The following is a 14,781-nucleotide window of genomic DNA, read 5'->3' as shown; positions in this document are numbered from 1 at the left end:
TGTGTGGTGAAGAGTGGACCGAGCTGGCATGCTCACAATGACCAAATTATGTTGGTCATATTTTAGTCCAAAACATTAACCCACTATTAACTTGTAAATAAATAATATACTTGCTTTCTAGACACATTCTAGGAAGACCAGAGAAACTGAATTTTATCTATATGGAATAATCCACTGGTGAATTTCTTTTAGGATAGACCAAAGCTGATTTAGAACATAATCTTTACATACTTGGATCCTTCCCACCAGACAAAGAAGAATATCCGGGCTGAAAGGCTCCATTGGAAGAGCAGTGTGGGATGGTGCCGTGCTGACAACTGGTAGTCCCTGCCCTACATCTTTGTAGAGGACTGGAGCCCAGAGTGGACCACGGTCAACTTACATGTTGAAGACCTCCTTCTAGGTGTGCATGTGCTTATTACAGATATGCCACAGTGCTAAGTACCCCAGGACTGCAGGAAAAAATAAGAATACATCCTGTATCCATGATCAGGAAGCACACAGGACAGAGTGCCAGCTGTGGAATCACAGAATGGCTGGGCCATGACCACCTGAATGACCTGAGGAACGGTCTCAGGCAAATTTGTAAAAAGAAGTGGAGACCCTGCCTGCCAGGAAGGGATGTGGTAAAGGACAGCATCCAGTCAGGTCAGGGCACCACGTCCTCTACTTGGAAAACTGCACAGTGAGGGTGGCAGCTCCCGAGGCCAGAGCGGCCATGGAGAAGGCAGACCTGGCTCCAGGTGGCACAGAGGCACTGGAGAGGCGCCGGGGGAGCCTGGTGGGATCTGGCTGGTCCTGTGCTGTGCTTCCAGCAGGTTCTGACCCTGTAACCCAGGGGAAAGGGCTGGCCAAGACAGGTCCACTGCGTGCTAGCCAGCTCCTAGGCCAGGCGCCAGGCAGGAAGGGCTCTGGTGGATCAGCCCTGCACCCCCCATAGCCCCACAGCGGGGCCCATCCAGGGCCACACACCTAACCCCAGGAGCAGGACGTCCCTGAGGCTAGAGTCCAGCTGGCCCAGTGGAGGGGCCTAGCCCTTTGCCCTTTGACTCCTCTCGTAGGCGCCCTCACCTGCGCACTCCTCCACACCCTGGCTCTACCACCAGCCCAGTTGTGATGTCCCAGGTGCCCAGTGCGCGCAGGCCACAGAGAAGTGGGTGACTAAGGAGTATCCTCTCCGCTTCTGACCCTCACTTTCGTCTGCGCACAATTCGCTCAAAATGGGCAATTCACTAAGCATATTTTGTTCCTCGTTCCACTGCAGGTCCCGGCCACGTCATAGGCAACTTGCTCTTCGAACCTTTTTTTTTTTCTTTTTTTCTTTCTTTTTTTTTTTTTTTTTTTTTTGACACGGAATCTCGCTCTGTCGCCCAGGCTGGAGGGCACTGGCATGCTTTCTGCTCACTGCAAGCTCCGCCTACTGGGTTAATGGCATTCTCCTTCCTCAGCCTCCTGAGTAGCTGGGACTACAGGCGCCTGCCACCACGCCCGGCTAATTTTTTTTTTTTTTTTTTTTTTTAGTAGAGACGGGGTTTCACCATGTTAGCCAGGATGGTCTTGATCTCCTGACCTCGTGATCCACCCGCCTCGACCTCCCAAGGTTCCACCGCAGGTCTCGGCCACGCCATAGGCAACGTGCTTGTCTAAGCATATTTTGTTCCTGGTTCCTCCACAGGTCCCGGCAACGCCATTGGCAATCTGCTTGTCTTGTCGGTGAGGCCTTCCCAGCTGGCGGGGCTCCCCGCTCCGCTCCTGCGCCTGTGCCTGTCCCGGGAGCCCTGTACTCTTCCCAATTCCTCTTCTACCCTCTGAGAGGTCCTGGGCCTTCTTTTCCAGCCAGGTGCGACGGCGCCCCTACAAGGCTGTGTCTTCTCCTTCGGAACACGGGCACTGGAGGTCCTGCCTTCTATGGTCTGGAAGCTCCCCTCAAGGAAGAAACCCATGCTGTCTGCTCGCAACTCCATGATGTTCGGACACCTCAGCCGCGTGAGGATCCCTAGTCTCAGACGCAAGCTTAACCTCCGACTGCCTTCGCTAGATGAGCAGATGATCAGGTCTTGGAATCTGACCCGGATCCCAGCCACGCTTCCAAAGACAGAGGTGAGGGCAGAAGAAGAGCCCCAAGAACCCCTGGAGGTGGATCAGGTAGAGACCCAGGGGCAGGAGGACAATAAAAGGCACCCCTGTAGCAATGGGGATGCAGCCTCCACCTTCAGGCCCCTAGAGACTCAAGGAAACCTCACTTCCTTCTGGTGCAGTCCCAGGCCCTTGGAGGGAAATGTCCATCTCAAGGGCTTGACAGAAAAGAACCAGACTGACAAGGTCCAGGTGCATGCAGTGAGTTTCTACTCCAAGGGCGTGGAGTCTTCAGCTCACACAGCCCTGCTGGAGGCGTCCTTGCCTTTGGGAAGCCGGACCCAGTTCCAACAGTGCTCCCTGCCCCAGTTCCGCGCTGCTTCCTGTGTCCAGAGAAGGCGGCCTTGAAGGTGCTGGGTAAAGACCACCTGCCCAGCTCTCCAGGCTTGCTGATGGTGGGGAAGGAGTTACAGCGCAAGGATCCTGCAGCTCTTGCATCAAGTGGCTCTTCTCCACCCAGAGCTGTCAGCCACAGGTCCCGCAAAAGAAAACTGTCAGGGCCACCGCTGCCGCTGCCACCGACCCCTCCCCTGCAATTGAGGTGGGATAGAGACGGCCTGTCCCCACCTGCTAAGCTTCCCTGCCTATCTCCTGAGGCAATGTTGGAGCTGCGTCAGGCTTCCCAAAGGGAACGACGGCTCCAGCAGGGCAACATAGTTAAGAACATGGGGGTATTAAGTAGAACATCAAAATCCAGGAGACGAAAACAGCCGCTTGGGAGGAGAAAGAAGACATGGCAGGGCGGGCACGGTGGCTCACACCTGTAATCCCAGCACTTTGGGAGGCCGAGGCAGGTGGATCACGAGGTCAAGAGATTGAGACCTGAGGAGCGTCTCGGCCTGGTCCCCGCACCATCTGGGAACTGAGGAGGGCCTCTGCCCGGCTGCCCACTGTTTGTTATAATTGCCCTGTGGAAGTCTGAAACGGTAGCAACTTTCCTTACCACAAACACTCGCCTTTTCTGTCACACACACAGACTGATTTGTTATTTCTAGGTTGTTCTTGAGTACTAGACTGTTGTTGATCATTGATTTTTTTTTTTTCTGTCTCAGAAAAAGGAGCTGCAAGGCACTGCTTTTCAAAGAAAAAGAAAGCTAGGGAGAGAAAAAACACACATATCTGAAGGATTGCATGGACTTTGTAAATAGATTTGTTTCCAAAAGTTTTTATTTTAATCCAATCAAAACATTTGAGCAACCTGAATGGTATTGCTACCTTGAAAAGACTTAGCTGCAATTTCACAGCAGAAGCACATCATTTTGAAGCTTAACATTAGCATGCCTTTAGATTCAGTCGCTAACAGTGGGAAAGGATCATGATGTGCCTCTTTCTCCTGACTGTTTCCTCTTTTACCACTTTTACCTCTTTTACTCTGCATGGCTTGGTCTTCATACAGACTTTAATTCTGAATCAGCTTGGTCACTTCTTTCATCTTTCAAATTTCAGAGTATATTCATATCCACTGATCTCCTGCTTTGCATATCTGCCTAAAAACAATCTAGGGAGGCCAGGCATGATGGCTCATACCAGTAATGTAGTGCTATGAGAGACCAAGGGAGGAGAATTCTTTGAGGCCAGAAGTTCAAGACCAGCCTGAATAACATACTGAGACCTCATCTGTACAATTTTTTTTTTTTTTAAAGAATTAGTCGGGCATGGTGGTGCTCACTGGTAGTCCCAGCTACCCAGGAGGCTAAGGCTGCAGTGAGCTATGATCTCACCACTGCACTTTAGCCTGGACTGCAGAGTGGCAGAAGGAAACCCTGTCTCAAGAAAAAAACAAAACAAAATCAACAACAGCAAAAAACACTACAATCTGGGAAAATAACCATGGCATTCAGAACTGGAACTCATATCAGTGCCTTTTCAGAAATGTATTTAAAATCTTTAAAAGAAGATCCATCTTAAACCTAAAAAGTATTTACCCAAATACTTTTAGCAGGCAAAAAAAAAAAAAAAAAAAAAATGAAACTCCTTGTTTTCTTCTTTTGTGTTCTAAGCAAAAATAAAATTTCAACAAAAAGGTTATGTTTTAAGTTTCTAAAATATTTGTTACCCTTACAAATCTCTAAGCCTAAATTAGTATGGTGGCAACTTAGTTTTACTATGTGACAAATTGATTATAACATTTTGGAAAGCAGTAGTGAGTTAAATTACCCTTAATGTTTTTTTGAAAATAAGAATTTAGAAGTGGTAAAATTATGGCCCAAGATGTATTTGGTCTTTGATTATGTTTCTATACATTATTTTAATGATACAAATGATTTTCTTTTTTAAAAATACTTTGATATACAAATGTAGATATATGTCCCCATAAAGTTGTTGTTAATATTATTTAGTTATCATAAATAAAATATTTTTCCTTGCTACTTAATATATTAAAGATTTAAAGTGTTTTTAAAAATCATAGTACGGATAGGCAAAACTCTGTCTCTTCCACCACTGTCCCCATTGGAATCGCCAATATATCCCATTGACTGCTGAGTTCTATATTATTTACCCCAGGGAGTCAATAGTTTGTTTGTTTGTTTGTTTGTTTAACAAACTGGTAACTCTGAACAAGTATGTGAACATGTTTAGAACAATATTCTCAACTCAGAACAATATTCTGAACACTTATGGCAGATTAACTCACTTTTAGCTGAAGTCTAATGCTAAAAAGATAAAGATTCTACATCAGTTTTAGGTAGCATCCTTTCATTTGTCCACTTCTGGAACCCAGGCTAACTCTCTTAGCCACTGATGCTTTGGGCTTACAAGTGACAGGAGTGTGTGAAATGAGCAGAGCAGAAACACGCTGTGGGGAAAGAGGAGCTCGCAGAATACTTCGCTGATCAATGGGGCCTCTCCCCCATTGTCTTCACCCTTATCAGAACACATCAGCAACATGCAAGGGTTTTATTTTTCTAAATTGTTTATCTGGATCCATTCAAGGTCACTGGAGAAACTTCCATCCTACACTTCTTCAGGAAGCATTTATCAGGGAGGACAATCTATGCAGAATCTCATGCGAGAGGTTAGGGGATGGCATTGGAGGCTTAGGGAAAGGAGGCCATTACAGGAATTTCATTTCTGCTATCGGGAGAGAATATAAGCACATGCAAAAAAAATTACTCCTTACGTTGCCTTATGCTTTACTACTGAGCAAAAACATCCACATACACTAAGTATTATATTTACCTTCATTATGACTGAGGTGAAGGGACAGATACTATGAATGTCTTTTATTTTATTTATTTTTACATATTTTTTATTTTGATAGATTTAGGGGTTATAAGTGCAGTTTTGTTACATGGATATATTGTGTAGTGGAGAAGTCTGGGATTGTAGTGTAACCATCATCCAAACAGTGCCCTTGGTACCCGTTAAGTAATTTCTTTTTTTTTTTTTTTTTTTTAATTTATTTATTATTATTATACTTTAAGTTGTAGGGTACATGTGCATAACGTGCAGGTTTGTTACATATGTATACTTGTGCCATGTTGGTGTGCTGCACCCATCAACTCGTCATTTACATCAGGTATAACTCCCAATGCAATCCCTCCCCCCTCCCCCCTCCCCATGATAGGCCCCTGTGTGTGATGTTCCCCTTCCTGAGTCCAAGTGATCTCATTGTTCAGTTCCCACCTATAAGTGAGAACATGCGGTGTTTGGTTTTCTGTTCTTGTGATAGTTTGCTAAGAATGATGGTTTCCAGCTGCATCCATGTCCCTACAAAGGACACAAACTCATCCTTTTTGATGGCTGCATAGTATTCCATGGTGTATATGTGCCACATTTTCTTAATCCAATCTGTCACTGATGGATATTTGGGTTGATTCCAAGTCTTTGCTATTGTGAATAGTGCTGCAATAAACATACGTGTGCATGTGTCTTTATAGCAGCATAATTTATAATCCTTTGGGTATATACCCAGTAATGGGATGGCTGGGTCATATGGTACATCTAGTTCTAGATCCTTGAGGAATCGCCATACTGTTTTCCATAATGGTTGAACTAGTTTACAATCCCACCAACAGTGTAAAAGTGTTCCTATTTCTCCACATCCTCTCCAGCACCTGTTGTTTCCTGACTTTTTAATGATCGCCATTCTAACTGGTGTGAGATGGTATCTCATTGTGGTTTTGATTTGCATTTCTCTGATGGCCAGTGATGATGAGCATTTTTTCATGTGTCTGTTGGCTGTATGAATGTCTTCTTTTGAGAAATGTCTGTTCATATCCTTTGCCCAGTTTTTGATGGGGTTGTTTGTTTTTTTCTTGTAAATTTGTTTGAGTGCTTTGTAGGTTCTGGATATTAGCCCTTTGTCAGATGAGTAGATTGCAAAAACTTTCTCCCATTCTGTAGGTTGCCTGTTCACTCTGATGGTAGTTTCTTTTGCTGTGCAGAAGCTCTTTAGTTTAATGAGATCCCATTTGTCAATTTTGGCTTTTGCTGCCGTTGCTTTTGGTGTTTTAGACATGAAGTCTTTGCCCATGCCTATGTCCTGAATGGTACTACCTAGGTTTTCCTCTAGGATTTTTATGGTATTAGGTCTAACATTTAAGTCTCTAATCCATCTTGAATTAATTTTCGTATAAGGCGTAAGGAAAGGATCCAGTTTCAGCTTTCTACTTATGGCTAGCCAATTTTCCCAGCACCATTTATTAAATAGGGAATCCTTTCCCCATTTCTTGTTTCTCTCAGGTTTGTCAAAGATCAGATGGCTGTAGATGTGTGGTATTATTTCTGAGGACTCTGTTCTGTTCCATTGGTCTATATCTCTGTTTTGGTACCAGTACCATGCTGTTTTGGTTACTGTAGCCTTGTAGTATAGTTTGAAGTCAGGTAGCGTGATGCCTCCAGCTTTGTTCTTTTGACTTAGGATTGTCTTGGAGATGCGGGCTCTTTTTTGGTTCCATATGAACTTTAAAGCAGTTTTTTCCAATTCTGTGAAGAAACTCATTGGTAGCTTGATGGGGATGGCATTGAATCTATAAATTACCTTGGGCAGTATGGCCATTTTCACGATATTGATTCTTCCTATCCATGAGCATGGTATGTTCTTCCATTTGTTTGTGTCCTCTTTTATTTCACTGAGCAGTGGTTTGTAGTTCTCCTTGACGAGGTCCTTTACATCCCTTGTAAGTTGGATTCCTAGGTATTTTATTCTCTTTGAAGCAATTGTGAATGGAAGTTCATTCCTGATTTGGCTCTCTGTTTGTCTGTTACTGGTGTATAAGAATGCTTGTGATTTTTGCACATTAATTTTGTATCCTGAGACTTTGCTGAAGTTGCTTATCAGCTTAAGGAGATTTTGGGCTGAGACAATGGGGTTTTCTACATATACAATCATGTCATCTGCAAACAGGGACAGTTTGACTCCTTCTTTTCCTAACTGAATACCCTTGATTTCTTTCTCTTGCCTAATTACCCTAGCCAGAACTTCCAGCACTATGTTGAATAGGAGTGGTGAGAGAGGGCATCCCTGTCTTGTACCAGTTTTCAAAGGGAATTTTTCCAGTTTTTGCCCATTCAGTATGATATTGGCTGTGGGTTTGTCATAAATAGCTCTTATTATTTTGATGTACGTTCCATCAATACCGAATTTATTGAGCGTTTTTAGCATGAAGGGCTGTTGAATTTTGTCAAAAGCCTTTTCTGCATCTATTGAGATAATCATGTGGTTCTTGTCTTTGGTTCTGTTTATATGCTGGATTATGTTTATTGATTTGCGAATGTTGAACCAGCCTTGCATCCCAGGGATGAAGCCCACTTGATCATGGTGGATAAGCTTTTTGATGTGCTGCTGAATCCGGTTTGCCAGTATTTTATTGAGGATTTTTGCATCGATGTTCATCAGGGATATTGGTCTAAAATTCTCTTTTTTTGTTGTGTCTCTGCCAGGCTTTGGTATCAGGATGATGTTGGCCTCATAAAATGAGTTAGGGAGGATTCCCTCTTTTTCTATTGATTGGAATAGTTTCAGAAGGAATGGTACCAACTCCTCGTTGTACCTCTGGTAGAATTCAGCTGTGAATCCATCTGGTCCTGGACTTTTTTTGGTTGGTAGGCTATTAATTATTGCCTCAATTTCAGAGCCTACTATTGGTCTATTCAGGGATTCAACTTCTTCCTGGTTTAGTCTTGGAAGAGTGTAAGTGTCCAGGAAATTATCCATTTCTTCTAGGTTTTCCAGTTTATTTGCGTAGAGGTGTTTATAGTATTCTCTGATGGTAGTTTGTATTTCTGTGGGGTCGGTGGTGATATCCCCTTTATCATTTTTTATTGCGTCAATTTGATTCTTCTCTCTTTTCTTCTTTATTAGTCTTGCTAGTGGTCTGTCAATTTTGTTGATCTTTTCAAAAAACCAACTCCTGGATTCATTGATTTTTTGGAGGGTTTTTTGTGTCTCTATCTCCTTCAGTTCTGCTCTGATCTTAGTTATTTCTTGCCTTCTGCTAGCTTTCGAATGTGTTTGCTCTTGCTTCTCTAGTTCTTTTAATTGCGATGTTAGAGTGTCAATCTTAGATCTTTCCTGCTTTCTCTTGTGGGCATTTAGTGCTATAAATTTCCCTCTACACACTGCTTTAAATGTGTCCCAGAGATTCTGGTGTGTTGTATCTTTGTTCTCATTGGTTTCAAAGAACATCTTTATTTCTGCCTTCATTTCATTATGTACCCAGTAGTCATTCAGGAGCAGGTTGTTCAGTTTCCATGTAGTTGAGCGGTTTTGATTGAGTTTCTTAGTCCTGAGTTCTAGTTTGATTGCACTGTGGTCTGAGAGACAGTTTGTTATAATTTCTGTTCTTGTACATTTGCTGAGGAGTGCTTTACTTCCAATTACGTGGTCGATTTTGGAGTAAGTACGATGTGGTGCTGAGAAGAATGTATATTCTGTTGATTTGGGGTGGAGAGTTCTATAGATGTCTATTAGGTCTGCTTGCTGCAGAGATGAGTTCAATTCCTGGATATCCTTGTTAACTTTCTGTCTCGTTGATCTGTCTAATGTTGACAGTGGAGTGTTGAAGTCTCCCATTATTATTGTATGGGAGTCTAAGTCTCTTTGTAAGTCTCTAAGGACTTGCTTTATGAATCTGGGTGCTCCTGTATTGGGTGCATATATATTTAGGATAGTTAGCTCTTCCTGATGAATTGATTCCTTTACCATTATGTAATGGCCTTCTTTGTCTCTTTTGATCTTTGATGGTTTAAAGTCTGTTTTATCAGAGACTAGTATTGCAACCCCCGCTTTGTTTTGTTCTCCATTTGCTTGGTAAATCTTCCTCCATCCCTTTATTTTGAGCCTATGTATGTCTCTGCGTGTGAGATGGGTCTCCTGAATACAGCAGACTGATGGGTCTTGACTCTTTATCCAGTTTGCCAGTCTGTGTCTTTTAATTGGATCATTTAGTCCATTTACATTTAAGGTTAAGATTGTTATGTGTGAACTTGATCCTGCCATTATGATATTAACTGGTTATTTTGCTCGTTAGTTGATGCAGTTTCTTCCTAGCCTCGATGGTCTTTACATTTTGGCATGTTTTTGCAATGGCTGGTACCGGTTGTTCCTTTCCATGTTTAGTGCTTCCTTCAGGGTCTCTTGTAAGGCAGGCCTAGTGGTGACAAAATCTCTAAGCATTTGCTTATCTGTAAAGGATTTTATTTCTCCTTCACTTATGAAACTTAGTTTGGCTGGATATGAAATTCTGGGTTGAAAATTCTTTTCTTTAAGAATGTTGAATATTGGCCCCCACTCTCTTCTGGCTTGTAGAGTTTCTGCCGAGAGATCTGCTGTTAGTCTGATGGGCTTCCCTTTGTGGGTAACCCGACCTTTCTCTCTGGCTGCCCTTAAGATTTTTTCCTTCATTTCAACTTTGGTGAATCTGGCAATTATGTGTCTTGGAGTTGCTCTTCTCGAGGAGTATCTTTGTGGCGTTCTCTGTATTTCCTGGATTTGAATGTTGGCCTGCCCTACTAGGTTGGGGAAGTTCTCCTGGATGATATCCTGAAGAGTGTTTTCCAACTTGGTTCCATTTTCCCCCTCACTTTCAGGCACCCCAATCAGACGTAGATTTGGTCTTTTTACATAATCCCATACTTCTTGCAGGCTTTGTTCATTTCTTTTTCTTCTTTGTTCTTTTGGTTTCTCTTCTCGCTTCATTTCATTCATTTGATCCTCAATCGCAGATACTCTTTCTTCCAGTTGATCGAGTCAGTTACTGAAGCTTGTGCATTTGTCAAGTATTTCTCGTGTCATGGTTTTCATCTCTTTCATTTCGTTTATGACCTTCTCTGCATTAATTACTCTAGCCATCAATTCTTCCACTTTTTTTTCAAGATTTTTAGTTTCTTTGCGCTGGGTACGTAATTCCTCCTTTAGCTCTGAGAAATTTGATGGACTGAAGCCTTCTTCTCTCATCTCGTCAAAGTCATTCTCTGTCCAGCTTTGATCCGTTGCTGGCGATGAGCTGCGCTCCTTTGCCGGGGGAGATGCGCTCTTATGTTTTGAATTTCCAGCTTTTCTGCCCTGCTTTTTCCCCATCTTTGTGGTTTTATCTGCCTCTGGTCTTGATGATGGTGATGTACTGATGGGGTTTTGGTGTAGGTGTCCTTCCTGTTTGATAGTTTTCCTTCTAACAGTCAGGACCCTCAGCTGTAGGTCTGTTGGAGATTGCTTGGGGTCCACTCCAGACCCTGTTTGCCTGGGTATCAGCAGCAGAGGCTGCAGAAGATAGAATATTTCTGAACAGCGAGTGTACCTGTCTGATTCTTGCTTTGGAAGCTTCCTCTCAGGGGTGTACTCCACCCTGTGAGGTGTGGGGTGTCAGACTGCCCCTAGTGGGGGATGTCTCCCAGTTAGGCTACTCAGGGGTCAGGGACCCACTTGAGCAGGGAGTCTGTCCCTTCCCAGATCTCAACCTCCGTGTTGGGAGATCCACTGCTCTCTTCAAAGCTGTCAGACAGAGTCGTTTGCGTCTTCAGAGGTTTCGGCTGCGTTTGTTATTGCCCTGTCCCCAGAGGTGGAGTCTACAGAGACAGGCAGGTTTCCTTGAGCTGCTGTGAGCTCCACCCAGTTCGAGCTTCCCAGCAGCTTTGTTTACCTACTTAAGCCTTAGCAATGGCGGGCGCCCCTCCCCCAGCCTCGCTGCTGCCTTGCCGGTAGATCACAGACTGCTGTGCTAGCAATGAGGGAGGCTCCGTGGGTATGGGACCCTCCCGGCCAGGTGTGGGATATGATCTCCTGGTGTGCCTGTTTGCTTAAAGCGCAGTATTGGGGTGGGAGTTACCCGATTTTCCAGGTGTTGTATGTCTCAGTTCCCCTGGCTAGGAAAAGGGATTCCCTTCCCCCTTGCGCTTCCCAGGTGAGGCAATGCCTCGCCCTGCTTCAGCTCTCGCTGGTCGGGCTGCAGCAGCTGACCAGCACCGATCGTCTGGCACTCCCCAGTGAGATGAACCCAGTACCTCAGTTGAAAATGCAGAAATCACCTGTCTTCTGTGTCGCTGGCGCTGGGAGTTGGAGACTGGAGCTGTTCCTATTCGGCCATCTTGCTCCGCCCCCCTCCCGTTAAGTAATTTCTTATCATTCACCTCCTCTCCGACCCTCCTACCTTTTCAGTTCTCCAGTGCCTATTATTCTATTCTCTATGTCCATGTGAACACATTACTTAGCTCCCACTTATAAGTGAGTCATCTACATGTGATATATGACTTTCTGTTTCTGAGTTATTTCACTCAAGATAATGGCCTGCAGTTTCTTGCGGGTTGCTGTAAAAAAACATAATTTCATTTTTCATGGCTGAGTAGCATATCATGGTGTATACATGCCACATTTTCTTTATTCTATCCTTTGTTGATGAGCACTTAGGTTGATTCCATGTTTTTGCTGTCGTGAACAGTGCTGAGAGAAACATAAGAATGTAGGTATCTTTTTATATAATTATTTTTCTTTTGGGTAGATGCCCAAAAGTGGGATTGCTGGATCAAATGGTGGTTCTATTTTCAGTACTTTGAGAAGTCTTCATACTGTTTTCCATAGAGGTGGTACTAATTTTTATTCCCACCAACAGTTTATAAACATTCCCTTTTCTCCACATCCTTGCCAACATCTGTTATATTTTTACCTTAATAATAACCACTCTGACTGGTGTGAGATATCTCATTGTGGTTTTAATTTGTATTTTGCTGATGACTAGTGGTGTTGAAAATTTTTTTACATGCCTGTTGGCTATTTGCATGTCTTCTTTTGAAAAATGGATTATTATCCTGTTTTAGAAATGAGGAAAATATGTCTGGGAATATAAGAGAATTGCCTGTGGTAGATGGCATGCCTGGCTAAGTTTCTCACTCTTTTCTATCCATCCTCTTTACCATGGGACTGTCATTTGTCACATAAGGAGTGGGGAATATTGCCCGACTCCTTGACTGGGACGCTGGATTTATCATTTGCATTGGCCATCAGAACAAGAGGGAAGCAATGATTCTGAGTTCCAGCCTCAAAGCAACTTGCATGTTTCCGTTTACGCTCTTGACCCTCCACTCCCACCATGAGGACATGCCCAAGCTGATCCATGGGTCCCAGGAGAAGGATGAGAAGGACATGGAGCACAACCACCCTGGCTAAACCCAACTGCAATCAGCTGACCAGACCTGTGAGGAGTAAGAATTGGTTGGTCATTGCAGCCACTGAGTTTTGGCTTAGTTTTGCAGGACTAACTAACACATTGCCAAAAACTACACAGATAGTTAGGAACTGAGACAGAGAAGCAGTCATTCCTCTTGCCTTAAAAATCGTTGACATTCTATAATGCCAGCCAGATCTCCTCCTAAACATATTTATGGGTAGACAGCTTTTAAACTTTCTTTTTTTTTTTTTTTTTTTTGAGATGGACTCTCGCTATGTTGCACAAGCTGGAGTGCAGTGGCGTGATCTCGGCTCACTGCAACCTTTGCCTCCTGGGTTCAAGCAATTCTCCTGCGTCACCCCCCTGAGTAGCTGGGATTATATGTGCGCACCACCACTGCAGGCTAATTTTTTGTATTTTTAGTAGAGACAGGATTTCACCATGTTGGCCAGACTGGTCTCAAACTCCTGACCTCAAATGATCCACCTGCCTTGGCCTCCCAAAGCGGTGGGATTATAGGAGTGAGCCACTGCACTCAGCCAAGAAACTTTCTTTTAGTAAGCCGTACCTTATCTAGTCCAATATATCTCTCATGATTCCCAAACATAGTCCAGCGTCTGTCTACCAACCGTTCCTACACTTGATTTTCTTTCTCCATGTACTCTGATGTAGTGCCTGTTTCTCCCTCTCAGCTCAACCGAATCTTCTACTGATTGAGCACCCTCTTCTAATCCCCGATTTTGAGAGCTCCCCTAATTCATCAATTCTCTGCTTACCTGGAACTTAGCATTCTGATGTGGTCTAATCCCACTCAATTACACCCTTAATCCCCACTCTTGAGGACTGTATCCCACACTTGCCTCCATAGCTCAGCATGAACTGCACACAGGAACCAAGACCTCTCTTCCCTTGGTGCATCTATATGCACAGATGAGTGAATAAATAAATAAATGTTGGAAATAATTAAACTCATTGAGTATGAGCTGCACTAGTAGGAAGGCTAAATTAGTACAACATCTTTTTTACTTCTTGTATAATTGCTTCACATCTCTAGACTGCTCAGAAGCAAATACAAAGATCCTGTGACATTGTCTTGATCTCTTGTCATCTGAAATATTACGGATACAAAGAAGTAAGTGTACCTTACCCAGAGAGAAGAATGCTTCCATTCTCCACCAGGTGTCTCCTCAGGTTCAGCCATTTTCTGCATCCCTGTAAAAGATCAGCTTGTGGCTAGGTCTAACAAGCACAAAACAGAGGAAACCCACCTCCTGTAAAGGACTGCTGGGTCTGTTACATACCAGAGTAAGGCAGACAGAGTTACAACTTCAAACATTACCTTCCCTGCGTGCAACGTGGGCACACAAATATTTAAAAGAACATACCTTTTGAAAGGTATGTTCATGGATCATTATTTATCAAAAATTTCCAGCTCTTCTTTTAAAATTTAATTTCTACCTGAGGGAAAACCTTGATTTCTATGCATATTACATGTATTACCTTTGGTATATAGGTGGCTTATTAGCCGATTTTGGTATTCTTCATTACCCATTTATTGGAACTTTTGCATTTGAAAGAAAACCAAATCAGCAATAATAGCCCAGGATTTACTCTGTTGTTCTTTCCAGCTTTCCAGTTGCTGCACTCAGAGTTGTAAGCTTATATTAGCCTTGCCAAAACTGTCATCCCTGTACTTCATTTCCCCTGATGTGATTATTATGCATTTTATGTCCATATCAAAATATCTCATGTACCTGATAAATATGCACACCTACTATGTACTCAGAAAAATGTTTTAAACTGTCATCCTTAAGAAGGGCTGTTATTATCACCAATAGCTCCTCTGTGAGCCCAACTAACTGAGAGGCTTCCCAACATGGAGTGAGGCCTAGGTCATTAGAGAGCTGTGTAGTCAGTGAAAGAGGAAGAGGAGAATCTGCCAGCTTGTGTACAAAAAGACACAGTTTTCAACTACAGAACTTGTATAACTACTAGGCGCTCCTGAAAAGGCACTTCTTATTCATATAGAGCATGCACACTG

General features: G+C 43.4%; 1 pseudogene; it reads left to right on the top strand.

Moving 5' to 3' along the window:
• The first annotated feature begins 718 nt into the window (after positions 1-718).
• On the top strand, positions 719-3,926 carry LOC114680135 (putative UPF0607 protein ENSP00000382826 pseudogene; annotated as a pseudogene).
• The last annotated feature ends 10,855 nt before the right edge of the window (positions 3,927-14,781 follow it).

Source organism: Macaca mulatta, chromosome 8 (assembly GCF_049350105.2).
Source record: "Macaca mulatta isolate MMU2019108-1 chromosome 8, T2T-MMU8v2.0, whole genome shotgun sequence".
Lineage (NCBI taxonomy): Eukaryota > Metazoa > Chordata > Mammalia > Primates > Cercopithecidae > Macaca > Macaca mulatta.
Note: the sequence above shows the minus strand (reverse complement) of the source record. Positions and strands in the feature narration are given on the sequence as shown.